Raw genomic sequence first — 13,986 nt, forward strand, 5'->3', positions numbered from 1 at the left:
TCGATATGGAGCAGTAAGGGTAAATTTGGAATAAGGAAAAATGAGGGGCTAGAAGTTGGGAAAAAATTTCCATGAAGTGGGCAAATGGCCAATATGGCCGTCCATGTTGGAGTAGGCCCCACACTTGGTTGGCCAATTGTTTTGAGCCAAGGAATGGTATATGTGTTCATTTCATAATTGTGGGAGCTAAGTGTACATAAATAAAGATGACCATGCAAGATTAGTCATCTTTTATGACTTAAGAAAATATCTAGAAAATTGGAGAAAAAAAAAGGGGAGGTGGCCGGCCATGTGCATATATATTTATATATATATGTGTGTGATAATAATACAAGGCACAATTTATCATTTCCAACATAGAAAATTCAAGAAGCAAGGAGAAAGAGAGAGCAAGAAAGTATTCGGCCATGGTCATGGCCGAATAGGGTGTCTTGGAGATTGAAGGAAAAAAATAATTTTCTCCTAGCTTTTCAACCAAGTGGAAGGTCCTCTATCATATGGAGTAGTTGTTGGAAGAAGAAAACCATTCGTTTCGCTAGGAGCAAGTCTTAGCCGAGTGGAGAAGATGATTGGAAAAGGTGAGGCTTAACTTCCTTTATATGTTTGTGGTGTTTATACATGTTGTGATATACAAAATGAATGAAGTTCATGAAGTTATGGGTGTGTGTGTTGTGTGGCCGTGTATGTATGGTATGGTATGGAAGATGAACTAATTTATTTAGCATGTTGGATTGTTGTATTATGAATGGTTGTGCATGTTGTAATGTGAAGGAATGGATAGAATTCATGAAATTATGGGTGTTGGTATGTTGGCCGAATGGTCGTGTGTTGGAAGAATGGATCAAATTTATTTAGTGTTCTTGGCTATTGTTGTTGAGGATTATATAGTGAGAATGAAAGTTTAATGACTTATGTTGAAGTTGTAATATCGTGTGGCCGTTTTGGGGAGCCAATGTGATTTTAATATGGCTTCTTGTCTTGATGAAAATATTGTTGCTAACGTATGGAATTGGTGATGTAGTGTGTGAATTGAAGAAAGAAATGTATTGTTGTTGTCTCTATGGAAATGGGTGGTTTCGGGTTCCCTGGCATAGTGTGGGGATTGTCTTGAATGTTGTATGGATTGCTTGGAGTGCCCTTAAATCTTGTTTGAATGGTCTCGGATTAATACTTGAACGTATGATCAATGATGTTGGTTTGGAGGCATGTAGTTTATTTGAATGTGAATGCAATGTTGATGAGTTATGTATAGAAGAATTAATAATGCTAGAATGTGTTTTGAATTAATTATGGATGTTGTTATTATGATTGTTGGTTTGGTTGTTGTGATTTGGCCGAGTTAAACTCTCGGGGTTGGTGAATATATAGGGGAAATCTTTGAAATTTTTGTAGATAAAGTGATGGCTTGGAATTGGGTGCTTTAATGTCTGTGGCTAATGTCGGATGTCTAATGACATTATCGTGGATCATGAGAAGCCGAGGCGTAAGTTTGGATTAGCTTAGAGGGCGGCCAAGGTATGTAAAACTCACCTCCCTTTCTTTGGAATGTCTTAGTATGAATAGGCTATGATATGATCCCCGAGGTAATTCTACTCCTGCGATCCGAGCATGTCCGTGATTCTTATTTGTTTCTCGATATCCGTATTTATAATGTAGTCAAATTGTGGTCCTTATGCCTTTGTATGATTAAAAATGGATATGCATGGAAAGATTTCTTCATAAAAGAGTTGAAACTACGAACGTCCGTAACTTCCATAGGAAGGCTCGGATCGCTTCGATATGTCCGTAGGAGGTTAAAAAAAAAACGTAGCGTATTAAGATTATAATGTTCCAGGGCGGGCTCGGATCGGTTGCTACTTGTCCGTGGGCCCGCAAGACATTCTGTTGTGTACACATTGATGATGATTATGATGCCCGAAGGGGCCTATATGATATATGGATCGGGTCGTACGTTCCTCGACACTATTATATAGGATATGGATTGGGCCGTGCGTTGCTCGACACTATGACCTATGCATATCATACGCCCTCAGAGGCATTTTCAGTAAGCAGAGATATACAGATATGTTCAGATAGTCAGACATATAGATGCATTCATACAGATATGTTCAGATAGTCAGACATATAGATGCATTCAGTCAGCCAGTTTAGCTTATGATTTTCAGATTTTATTCATGACTCCTATGTGTATGTTACTCTTCTGCCTTACATACTCGGTACATTTTCCGTACTGACTCCCCTATTGTTCGGGGGGGGGGGGGGATTGCATTCATGCCCACGTTCGGATAGCCGGTAAGACGTATTGCATCCTTAGGTCGCTTTTTCAACAACAGGAGCACTCCTCTCTTGCCGGAGTTGCCGTCTAGACCTGGTATATGTTTTGATGTTTATCAGTAGGGCAGGGGCCCTGTCCCGTCTGCAGCATGTCCAGTATGTCAGTAGAGGTTCATAGACACTTACATTCAGTCAGACATTATGGCCCGCTCAGCACTTATTTGGTTATATAGTTTAATCGGGTAGCCTTGTCGGCTTGTGCCCCAGTTCAGTTTAGTGATGCATGTGTGTATATAACTTTCGATGCTGGTGACCGCCAGTTTATGATACCTATCAGTCAACAAATTATGTTGTGAGTGCCTCGGTGTGGCCCGCATGAGCATGAGCAAGGTGTATGTTATGTATGTATTTTGGCATCTGGAGGTCGCTTTCACGGGTGTCCATCATAGCCCTCCGGTTCGGCTGTGACAAAAGTGGTATCATAGCAGTTCGTCCTAGGGTGTGTCTACGAGTCGTGTCCATAGAGTCTTATTTATGGGTGTGAAGCACGCCACACTTATAAACAAGATGTTGCAGCGCATTTAGGAATAATTGGTCCTTCTTTCTCATCTTAGATCGTCCCGTAGAGTTAAATTATAGGATGTGATTTCCCTGATTCTAATCCTAATTGTTTTGATTTTGGATAAGCAGTTGATTATGCCATTATGAGGTAATTGATGAGAATTGAAGTTGCTACTCCAAAAGGTTTGTTTCCTTCCTTATTGATATTGATAGACTTTGATATAAGAGCTCGAGCTAGATGTTACGAGTATTTGTGATTGCCCTGTGAAGCATTGGATGTGTTTTACGGCTGTGTAGGAATGAGGCGTGCAGAAGTATAGAGGAAACTCTGTCGAAATTTTTACAAATTGAATTGTTTGAATGTCTAGGCTATAGAGAAAGAATGAAGGGAAAATGTGACAAAAGAAGTTTTAGAATGATTTTAAATTCAAGGGAAGAACCCTGGAGGGGAAAAAATGATTAGTAATTAAAGGAGTTGGAATGAGTGCATTCGAGAATTCAGAGAATTGAGATTATTGAAGATATAGGGAAAGTTGACACTGAGAATTCAAGTGCAGTATTATGATTTATAGATTGGTGAGTAAGAGATAACGAAGAGATATAGATAAGGGAAAGAAAGTTAACGAGTAAGGAAAAATTTTACTCTATAATTTTATATATATCTACATAAGATCAGGATGGGTTGATGACAGGCACACAGACTCATTATCAGACCTCCCTATATGATATGGGTTTACATTGGGATTTAGAAGTCACCAGTCGTTCGACTTCAAAGGGATTTTGAGCATTTGATAGTTGGTACTATTTGGAGAATCATTATGTCCAAGTTACTTTGGGTATCAATGATGACCTTGAACTCAAGAATGAGAAATGGTTAGGTAAGTTGGTTTGCATTTATGATTGTTTTCTGGATGCTTATACAACTTCTAAATGTGATGTTGATTGGCCGACAAAAGGAAGAAGAGATTGTATCAACCTTAGTAATATGTGGTGTATTTCTAGCTAATCCTTATAAGAAGACTTCACCTCAATTTTTTTTTTCAGACAGGTGTTGTGAAGGTTATTTGACGATAGAGAAATTAGGTGCGATGTCGATTTATGTGTAAAGAGAGAGGAGAGTAGGTGTACAAGTGAAGATAAAATATTGTAAGGATCGATTCTTATTGCTACAGGAAGGTAAAGGATGTGAGGTTGATTATTTTAGACAGGGAGACACGGTACAAGAACGGGTAAAGATTTTTAAGTAAAGTTATATCGCCGGGATTCACGGTTAGGGTGTAGAAAGATATGCTAGGAATACCTACAAATTTAGACATACGAAAAAGGGAATATGAGAAACTAGAATAGCCAGAGGGAAATTAGGAGCATATGAGCTTTGCAATGAGAATTTCGAAATGATCGTGAGGTATGAGTCTGGCTAGTTGGTCAAAAGAGGGGAGATGTATTAAAGCTACGGATTCAGGACAAAATCAAATGGCAACGGGATATCTAACAAGAAAAGGTGTTGAAAATCGATAAAAGATAAGTCACGAGTGGCTACATCGAGTATTATGTACACCCTTATGATTGATATTATGACATGTTAAAAGTATTGATTATGCAATATGTAAAAATTGAGGTAGCAAGCGCTACAGAGAGAATCAGGATTGAGTTTTCTCGAGAATTAAAGTAAGATAGCGGTAACGCGACCAACAATGTAAGAAGGAGCATTAGGAAAAAGAAGGTTATGATACCATGAAGGAGGGAGGAACTTGGACAAGGAAAACATATACCCATTGAGGGTCAGATAATATATAATTGAGGAAAAGGTTAGGATGAAAGCACGAAAGCAGACGATAGGATCAAATTTAAATAAATCAACGGGACATAGAGTAAGGTTGCACGTGACAAAGGATGAATGTGAGGACCCCGAAACCAACCTATACGTCCTCATAACAGGAACTAAGAAGGTTGTAAATAATAGGCACAAGTGCATCCTTGAGAAGAAATAAACAGGTCTTATGGGAGCGATGAGGAAATTTTAACTCCTGAGATTTAACTAGGAGGATGTATGTGAACCCATGATTGGTATGCCTATTTAAGAGAAGAAAGTACCCTAAGAAGAGATTTTCAAAATTGATCAAAAGAGATTCGCACTCGTAACAGAACACTCCAAAGTTTCCTAATCTAAGAGTAAAGGATGACTAATGGAAATAGGCATTTTACATGTAAAAGAAACTATGAGGACCAAAGGAAGGAGGAGGTGTTAACGAAATGGTTAAAGGGAATTATGTAGCTGCCGACAACAAGGAGAAGGTTAATGAGTCAGTAGGCTTACCCAAAGGAAAACAAATTGAAATTTTAAGACAATGGTTGTGTAAAAGATGCAAAGATGTGATTGTTATATCCCGTATCTTTATACGATGGATTATTCGTAAGCTAATCGATATAAGTTCAAGGAAAAGATTATTTTTGGTATATGAAACAAGGACTTTTAATCCCCGATTTTAATTAGTGCACGATTTGCTTATAAATTTCTATTAGTGTAGAAATATTAGTGGATATTAGGGATTAATTAACCATGATTAGATTATTAAGTGGGGATTGGAGGTTAATTAAGATTAATTAAGTCATTAGTGCACTAAATGGACCCCACTATAACATGGCCAAATCTGATTGGTCCATGCCATAGTGAGGCACGTGTCCACCTTATGGGCAGCATATAAATTCACATTTGATGACTAATTCATTAGTCATACAAGTCATATTCATCTTCAACAAAAATTGAATTAAGAGAGAGAAGCTCAGCCATGGCAGCTCACGGCCATGGTTGTTCATGAGTTAGCTCATGATCTTGGTAGCAAAAATTTAATCTCTAAGGTGTTCCAATCATTTAAAGGTGATTAGCAACGTGAATTTAATCCTTGGGGTAGCAAGAACACATGCAATTTTAATCCATAAATTCCAGCAACATTAAGAGGCCAAACTTGCTAAGGTAAGGTTTAATTCTCTCCTACATGTTTTAGAGATGGTTTGGTCTTTGTATAATTTGGTAGATGTGGAATTGGATGTAAGGAACGTGTATGTTGATGCTAAGGTTACGTTTGGGCAGAATTGGGGTTGTTCCAATTAGATTGGGTGATTGTTGTTATTGTTATCAATGTTATGGATTATGTGTTAGAAGTGAAAGGAAAGTTAAATCATGTTAAAAACTTGTATTGATTTAAGTGGGGTTTTCTTTTAGAACTTGTTGTGATATTAGGATAGTTTCCTTGCATATAGTAGTTGTTGTCGTTGTTGTTGTTGTTGTCATTGGTTATATGATGAAAGTGAAGGAATTTGATATTTAAAGTTATAGTTGTATTGTATTGAGAACGATCTGGTTTTGGTTGTGTTGTTGTTCTTATTGAATTGGAGGACTAAGTTCTTGTTGAATTGGAGGACTAAGTGTAGTTAAGGTTATGCATTGTGTTGTTGTAATTGTTGGACTATTATAAGGTCATTTCGATGAAGTGTTGTGGCTATAGATTATTAGAAGTAACTTGAATATGTCATAGTCGTTATGTTAACAATTATTGAATGATGTAATGTGTGGGCTGATTGGTATGTTATGCGGGCTGTTCAGAGTATTCTTGAATCTTGTCTTGGCTAGTCTTGATATTGTTATAGCCCGTACTTCGTACGTGCGGACGTTGGGAGAAGTTAAGGACAAGACTATGTTCTAAAATTATTTTAATGCATTAGTAGGTTATGAGAATTATTTACGGACGTTGGTAGTATGGAAATAATGAGAAAGGTTAAGGGTAAAAAGGAAAATTCGGAAAAGGGTTCATGGAAAATATTGCGGAGGACGAAGGGTAAAATGGGAATTTTCCAAAGTTCAAGAAAGTTCATGAAGGGGGATCATGTTGGCCGTGCACTACATGCCCTTATTTTTAATTAAAGGGGGCTAATTGTAAAGTATAAAAGTTATGGACCAAAGCTTGTTTAAGAAGACATTAGTCTTCCTTTAATTTTAAGAAAATTCAAGAATTCTCTAGAGAGGGATTATGTGGCCATGTTCTTATCTTGAGGGGCCAAATTATAAATAAGGAAAATTGGTGGAAGACAAGTATATATATAGGAAGTCATCTTTTTAATTTAAGAAAACTAGAACAAAAAAAAAAAAAAAGATGAAGAGAGTGGAGTAAGGGAGGTTCGGCCATGGCTCTCAAAATTGAGCCATGGGAAATTGACCAAGGAAAATTATTTTCTCCTAGTTTTCCTACTAAATGGAAGGTCCTCTACAACGTGGTATAATTGTTTCGGGAGATAGGCCATCCGTTTCGTCGTTTCCGCATTCTAGCCTAGTGAAGAAGTTGAAGAGGAAAGGTAAGATTTAATCCCTTTTTTTATGTTGTGAAGGGTTTACTTGTGTTGTGGTGTGTGGAAGTAAATGAAATTCATGAAATATGTATGTATGGTGTGTTTGGCCGTGTACATAGTGTGTGTATGTAAGGTTGTGTTGGAGTAATGAATCAATGGTACTCAACATGTTTGTGTGTTGTGGTAATATGTAGAAAATGAATGGAATTCATAGAACGATGAATAATGAGGAATGGCCGTGTAGGGGCTGCTTGGTATACAAGAAATGAATCAATGTTTCTTATTATTTTAGTCGTCGTCGCTAAGAATTATGTGATGAAAATGGAAATTATGAAATCATCCATGTTGGAGTGTAGTTGTATATACATGGTGTTGGCTGAATGGAGTAGGTGTTGTGTAGAAATGATAAATTAATTTTATTTTAGTAGTTGGATTGTTATGTTGTTGTTATATTGTATAGAGATGGATGAAAATGCATGAAGACATGTAAGAATGATTATGGTTGAAATAGGTGTTTTGGTAAGTTAGTGTCAATTGATGTAATTCGATATTCTAGTTGTTGTCGTTATGGATTATGTGACGTTGAATGAAGAATGTGGTTGAAGTTAATGAATATAGATGATAATGAAATGTATGGTTGTTGTTAAATTTGAAGGGTTTCGGGTGAAGTAGTATGTCGATTGATTCGACGGAATATTATGCGAATTGAATTGAATTGAATTGAATTGAATATTGAAGTGTTGCTAGAATAATTGTGGTATGTTTATAAGGGAGGTGCTGCCGAAATTCCGGCAGAATATAAGTGAATGCGTTTGAAAGGTTAAGGCAAGTATATGATAATGAAACTAATGGATGGATGAATTCTCTTGCATGTAGACTATCAAGCTTGGACGAATGAGCGTAGCTAGTAAGGCGCGGCGCAGGTATGTTAAGGCAAAGCCCTTTCTTTCTATGGCATGAATCATATGGTGTAATCTTGTAAATGCTCCCAAACGTCCTTATTTTTCAAAAGTTAGAAATTATGATTTTTTAAAGCATGACTTTTCTTCTTAAAAGTTTATAAATGTTTTCAAAAATATTCATTTTTCTCCAAAATCCAAGTTTTACGTTTTTGATAGTTTTTATGACTAAAACGACGACTATGGTCTTATGATGACAATGATGATGCTCGATATGAAGAAACGTCTATGATGAACATGCCAAGGATATGACTTTACCATGAATACGACGATATGAAATGTTAAGCTATTTTTAGATAATGACTATTTTAAAGGTTTCAAAGTATGTGAAATGATATGTTATGATCCTGTTTTATGTTTTCCCGTGATGTTATCCTTGTTTGTTAGTCTCGCCTTATAACACTAGTTCCTTCAAGGTGAGACATGACGATCACGATTACTCCATAATGCAATCGGAGGTTCCGACCTTACGTCACTCCGATAAAAGTATAGCTTTTGATTGGGCTCCAATGCATGCTTATGATGGATGCTACAACGCTAGATGGCCGGGCATGTCACCACTATGTACGGCGGTAGCTATCGGATGTTACCGCGGCCTAGAGGGCCGGGCACGGCACGCCCTTACGATGGGCGTAGTGGTGCGCATATATAGTTACAACGGGCACTATTGGCGGGCACGACCCCCACTAGTGGCGGTGCAAGAGATTATTACCCCAGAGGCGGGAGGCCCGGACGCGGGAGGCCCGGACGCGGGCTAATGATATCTGTTTGTTATACCCCGTACTTTGTACGTTGGAATATTCTAAGTTGGTTGCGACAAGTTATGTACAAGACTTTCAATTTCCTATTTTGTTGATTTTGTCTCAATGCATAAGTCGCATATTCATCTTTTCATTGGTATGGAGTGTTAAGGGTAAATTTGGAATAAGGAAAAGTTTGGGATGTTGAATAAGTTATACAGATTGTACGGAGTTTTGGACATATCCAGGTATGCAAATAAAGAGATCGGTGTATAAAAGTTTTAGGTCTCGAAATAATTTCCGCGGATGAACGATTACGGTGCTACGATATAGAACAAAGCTCTTTGATCGCTACGATGACTTCGGGCGACTTTATAAAGGGGCTTAACCCCTCATTTCGGCCAAAAAAAATCGGACCAAAAACATTCCAAATATTCTAGAAAATTCCCCAACCTTCCACCACTAACTTTTAGCCGGGAAAACCGTATAATTCTCAAATTCGGTCCGGACGAGCGTATAGTTGCGGCTTAGCAAACGTATTGAGGCTTTGTGGCTTAAGTTCAAGGTGGAGGAGTAAATATATAGCATTATTATCGAGGGAAAGGTATGAATCTCTTTCTATTTGTGTTAATATTGGTTTATTTACGGAGAAGGAGGCTGTAAAATCATTATAAAATGGTTACATGACGGAAATATATGGGACAAACACCATATGGAATGTTTATGAAGTATTTTGAAATTGGAAATATTATGGTTAATGTTATGTTGGTTATGGATGATTTGGAAGTTTATGCGAATTTTATGTAATTTTTATACTTATGAGAATTGCCTTGTTAATGTGCGGATTAATGGTGCAAATTATACAGAATTTGGAAGGGAAGAATATGTTTGGTGTTGTTCCGGGTTTGGAGACAATTTCGGGTGAGTTGGGATATGATTTTGGTTGTTTGGAAAAAATTGTGTGAATTGTTTAAAGCGTTCTTGAATATTGTCCGTATGGTTTTGGATTAGTAATCGAATGTATAAACGTTGATATTGGTTTGAATGTGAGTGAGGGAAGTAAGTATGTCGGAATATTATGAATGTTGTGAATTTATGTAAAAAGAGCTACTAATGTTAGAAATGCATTTTGAATTGATTGTTGATGTTGTAGTTTGGTTGTTGGTATTGTTGTTGATGATTTGGCGAGTTGAAATCTCGGGGTTGGTGTATTCTGGAAATGCTGCCCAATTTTCTGCGCAGAATTTGGTATTCGTTTGGAATCGGGTTCCAAAATGCTCTTAGCTAATATTTGATTCTTAATGGCATATTGTAGAGCTTGGGAAGTTCGCGACGTAAGATTATTAGCTTCGAGAATAGACGAGGTATGTGAAGCTTACCCTTCTTTTCTTTGGCATGTCTTAGACGGGATTAAGGTATGACATGATTTATTGCCTTTGCAACTCCATTCTTAAGTTTCGAGTATGTTTGTGATTCGTATTTGTTTTTGATGTTGGTATCCTTAGCATGGTCAAAGCTATGGTTCGTATGTTTTTTGATATGATTGAGTTTGAAATGTTGTGTAAACGATTCTTATTTGTTTCTTGGTATTCGTATCCTTAATGCGGTCGAGTTATGATCCTTATGACTTTGTATGATTGAATTTTCAAGGTCGCAAAAGAGTTTTGTTTTTCAAAAGAGATTTGTTCTTAAACGGTTAAACTACGAATGCTCGTAACTTTCAAGGAAGGGCTCGGATCGCTTTGATACTTTCGCAAATGACTTTATGACGAGTAATGACTTAAATTTTCATAGGCGGGCCGATTGGGTTGACGTCGTCCGTGGGTCTGCGACCTTCTATGTTGGTTCTAATGACCTATTTTGAAAGAATCGATCGACTATCTCTCGACCCCGAGTATGATTACTTATTTATCTGTTGAGTTTGAAATGGATTTTTTATGCTTATGACTTTGATACGTGAATATGGTTTGAGTTCGGTTTGATATATTCCAGTGATATTCGGAAGAAAATGCGGATTTGACTACGGTTTGCTTACAAATGATGGTTCGTTTTGATTAACCTATTAAGTCTTTGAAAATATTTTAAAAGCGTATTTGGTTACTTGTGATTACTCGCTTTCGATGCATTTGTTGTTACATTTTTCGCCGAGTCCCGGCGGTATGTGTGATATTGTCCGCCGGATACTTGACCGCGGGTACGTGACATACGACCGTCGGATTCTTGGCAGTCGCGGCATGTGTGTGTGTGATATTGTCCTTTGGATACTTGACCATGGTGGCCGACGCGCCATGCCGGATTCTTGACACGGTATGTGTGTATGTGTGTATGTGTGTGACATGACCGTGGATTAACTGGCCGCGGTATATTTATATAGTGTGATATTAACTTATTTGGGTTCCTGGCAGCGGTATATTTATATATCTCGTGATCTTAACGGCTCGGTTCCTGGCATGCGGTATATTTATATATACGCATCTTAACATGGGTTCCTGGCATGCGATATTTATATATCTGTGATCTTAATCATTTGGGTTCCTGGCTTGGTATATGTGATATGATAATGTGAGGACATGATGAGCGGTATATGATATGTTTGATTTTCCCGTATATATGAGACAGAAATGTTTTCAAAGAAAGCGAAGCATTTGGTATTCTGATTATCGCATGTGCCTTCTTTACCTCTTATGTATGATTCGTATGTCAAATGTAAGTACTTTGGTATTCGGATTATTATGCTCACTTTTACGTACTTCCTACTTCGGTCATGATCTCGTTTTACGTATGCTATGCTTTACATGCTCGGTACATATTCCGTCATCGACCCCGCTTTCTTCGGGGGGCTGCGTTTCATGCCGCGCGGTACCTGGATGAGTAGATGATGTTAGCGAGGAGATGTTCCGGCGGATTGGCGAGCTCCATTTCCTCACAGTCTTTAGAGTACGAGTGCGTTTGTGTGGTATACGAGATGTTGGTAGAGGCTTTGCGGTGACGAGGTGTCGTGTGCGTGATATGTCGAGTTTGTAATCGGTATGTAAGCAGATATATTATTATGCATTATGTTCGTATTTGTTGTGACTCTGATTTTATTTGATTTGAAAAAGATGAACGGTATGTTTGTTTTCCGAAAAATTTTTCCTTCGCATTTGACACGTTGTGGGCCCGGAAGCGATTATGAGAATTATGAGAGTCGCGGGTTCGCTCGGCCATAAAGTAAGGGTCGGTGCCCATCATGCCCTATCGGAAGTTAGGGTGTGACATACGCGATTCAACAGATTATGAGATCATGTGACTCGGACGGATTACGTACGTATGTAAAGCACAAAGAAGCATGCATGATTCGCCTTAAGAGGCACTCGGATGTACGTACTACGTTTACGGCACATGATATATTTTGATTCCATTCGTTATTACACTTGAGTACAGTTTTTACTATGTTGCTACTCATCGCCATATCTCCTATTATGTTACTATTCATGTACCTTACATGCACAAGCTTCGCTCGTCAGACCCTTTTCTTCGAAAGTTTGCGTTTAAATGCCGCTGCGGTACACCCGGATGATCGAGACGCCAATATAGAAGATGTTCCGGCGAAGTTGGCAAACTCCATTTTGTTCGGAGCGTCTCCAGAGTCGGGGGCGTGCTATGCCGATGTCTTGTTTGAAGTTAGAGACTTTACATACGATGGGGTTTCGGAGTCAATTTGTATTGTGATACAAGTTTTATCAAGGTTACATATTTTATTTGATTTAAAGGCAAAAAAAAAAGAATGTTTCGGCTTAATCTTATTATGTATACTTGACGTAGAGATTCAAAAAAAAAAAATCAGTACGTAGTAAGAGTCAGTGGGTTCGCTCGGCTCCGGTTACGGGGTCGGGTGCCCATCACACCTTAGTGAGATCGGGGTGTGACAGATATAGTACTTGAACGTGTGGTTGTTGATGTTGACTTGGTCGTTTTATAGTTGCCTTGAATATGAGGGAAATGAACAATATAGGGGAAATGCCGCCCAATTTTCTAGAAATAAGCTACTAATGTTGGAATACATTTTGAACCTTTCCGTAGCTTAACCATAGTTCTTAACGTCTTAATATAGGTTGAGACACCGGGCAAAGATATACGTATTGTATCACGGATAAGCGTTAAAGGTATGTAAAGCTATCCTTTCCTTCTTTTGGCATGATCTATATATGAAATAGACATACGACGAATGTATAAGCTCCTATTCCTAGAGACACTAAGATGGTTAATGTCCTTCGATTTCCATAAGCTATTTCATATTATCTTGATACGTGTCTATGATTCACGAGTTCTATGTGATATAATCCATAGTGACATTCGAAGGGTACTTGACATGACTGTCGTCTTTGATACTCAAGTGTCAGTTCATTCTACTTATTCTATTGAGTCTCAGATGATGATTTAGTTTGCATATAGTTGCTCACTACTGCGCTGTTGGTGGACATACTGTTATTATATCTTTCACGAGTCCCGGGCCGGGTATGTTTTCGTGCACAGTTTCACTGCATTGTTCACCGAGTCCCTCATTAGAGGGCCGGGTACGGTATATATATATATATATATATATATATATATATATATATATATATGAGGATATGATGATGTGTAGATGTACCGAGTCCCGTGATGGGTGGGCATGGTATATGTATATACGACTTATTCACCGAGTCCATAATGGGCCGGATATGGTATATGATATAGCTATGCATGATTTTCATTTCATAAGGTACGGGTACAGTGATTTCTTGATTGTTATACTTGTCTCCTGTAATCTCTATTTCAGTCATGAACCTCTTTATTGTATTCCATGCCTTATATACTCAATACATATCTCGTACTAACCCCCTTTCTTCGGGAGGGGGGGGGGGGGGTTGCATTTCATGCCCGCAGGTACAGATACTCGATTTGGTGATCCTTTAGCTTAGGACGTCTACTCAGCTGTCTTGGAGAGTTTCATTGTCCTAGAGCCTAGACTATTTTGGTACAGATCTTTTGATGTAGATTTATGTTATCCAGAGGTACGGCAGGGCCCTGTCCCGTCATATTTCACTTTGATGCTCTTAGAGGTTTGTAGACATATGTGTGGGTTG

This window comes from Lycium ferocissimum, chromosome 12, assembly GCF_029784015.1.
Source record: "Lycium ferocissimum isolate CSIRO_LF1 chromosome 12, AGI_CSIRO_Lferr_CH_V1, whole genome shotgun sequence".
NCBI lineage: Eukaryota > Viridiplantae > Streptophyta > Magnoliopsida > Solanales > Solanaceae > Lycium > Lycium ferocissimum.